Raw genomic sequence first — 2,280 nt, forward strand, 5'->3', positions numbered from 1 at the left:
CCTCCTACCTCCTTTCTTAGCAAGCCTTCTCACGTTCATATGTGAAGTGGAAAATGTATGTTGCTCCAACTCAATTTTCCGCTGCTCTCCACGAGTCCTCAACCTCGCTCTGCTTACACCAAGTGCAGAGAGAGGAGCGCAGGCAGACAGACACATAGAGGCTGAGAGAAGTTAAGTAGAGGTCACTCACGTTTTGGAGTGGAGAGAGAGTGCATGTGGTCTATCTTTGCGGAATGAGTGACACTTTAGACATTGTTTCTAATAACCACCACGTTGGGGACTCCGCCATCTTTGTGCCAGAGTGCCTTCAAGTAGTTTGTTCCATGCCTCATTCTGTGTGCATTGTTTTTCCTCAGTGACCATAACCGTAATTGATGTGTTCTTCGTGAGTAAGGGTCTAGCTACCAAATCCTTCTCCTTCACACTGAGGCACTTTCAAACAGCTGAGCCTACCATCCTCAGAGCAGCTGGTGGGGATTTCTCCTTTACCAGGTAAACTTTGTGTCACTAGCTAGCTTAAGATGAATGCGACAAGAGCGTCTGCTAAATGACTAACATTTTTAATGTAAGAAAGTGCAAAATTATGCAATCTCTACAATCACCACTCTTAACGCCAAGCAATTGACTTAATTTCACTATTGTTTAAGAAATAATAATTACAGATTGTACACTGACTATCCTAGACTGGTGCTTTTCACAATATTGATCCACAATCATTGAGTAATAATTTGTGTAGATTTCTACTCAAGATCCTAATTCTGCTGCAGTTGATGAGAACTAGATTTGATCGTCTTCACACGTTTAACAGAATACCTATGACATCTTCAAAACTAATGCATTTAGAATGCTATAACACATTATATAGTTTATTGTTCAAATCACTTTTCCATTGTGCAGTTTCAGAACTTGAATTAGCATGAAAAAGAGCCTCCCCCTCATCAGTCTCTCCCACAGCAGTAGAGAGCTCTCCATCAGCACACACACATTCACAACCACACGCACATTCACAACCACACATTCACATTCACAACCACACATTCACATTCACAATCACACACAAATTCACAACCACACACACATTCACAACCACACACACATTCACAACCACACACGCATTCACAACCACACACGCATTCACAACCACACACGCATTCACAACCACACACGTATTCACAACCACACACGTATTCACAACCACACACGCATTCACAACCACACACACATTCACAACCACACACACATTCACAACCACACACGCATTCACAACCACACATGCATCCACAACCACACACACACATATTTGTTTTGGCCAGGAACAGGAGACAAGTCTCATTGGCTCGACTACCACATCACAAAACATACTTCACGGTAGACACACACACAGAATCACTTATGAACACACACACACATTATATATATACACACACACACACACACACACACACACACACACACACACACACACACACACACACACACACATACATGCACACTTTTACACACAGACAGGCTAGAGGAGTGTAAATATTTACCCACTCACCTAGCTTGCAGTCCAGGGGCCGCCGAGTTGTGTGATGCTGTGTCAGAGTGGGTGGTGTGGTGGTGGTGCTGCTGTGGAGATGTGTGCGCAGAGGGAGAGAGAGGGAGAGAGGTAAGGTGTGTGCCTTGCATCCCTCTTCCCCTCCCTCCCTCGCTCCCTCACCCCCTCTCCTCCCCTCCACCCCCTTCTCCTCCCAGCAGCAGGAAGAGAGTGGCAGTAGGGATTGAGGAACGCCTACAAACAGGAGGCTCCCGAACGGTGCCAAGCACTGGGGTCTGCCTCTCTTGCCTCTGCTGCTGTTGTATGTGGTGGGGACTCTGTCCTATTGACAGGCCAGCGTAAGCCTGGCAGCTCAACTCTCTCTCTGCTCTCACTTCGCTCCACTCCACTCGTAGGTCAGACAGAGGAGGATGTTGCTATTTCCAACAGTGGGACACCCCCCTCCCCTAAACCCCCAACCTCCCCTCCCATCACCCCTTCCCCTCATCTTCTCAGTCCCCTGAACATCCTTTCTCCCATTTCCTCTTCAGGTGCTGATATCTTGCCCTGTGTGCTTGTTTCCATGTGGAGAGAACACACCAGGAAGTAGTTTGTGATGAGTTTCAGAGCAGGACCCTACATATCACTGAGGTGAATCCAGAATATCTAAGGCCCTATACATGAACAAACATTTCAATTAGAAAGCATTATGCATATCAAAGTTACAGATACGAAGAGAGTGAACGAAAAAGAGAAAGACG

The sequence above is a fragment of the Salmo trutta genome, chromosome 27 (assembly GCF_901001165.1).
Source record: "Salmo trutta chromosome 27, fSalTru1.1, whole genome shotgun sequence".
Taxonomy (NCBI): domain Eukaryota; kingdom Metazoa; phylum Chordata; class Actinopteri; order Salmoniformes; family Salmonidae; genus Salmo; species Salmo trutta.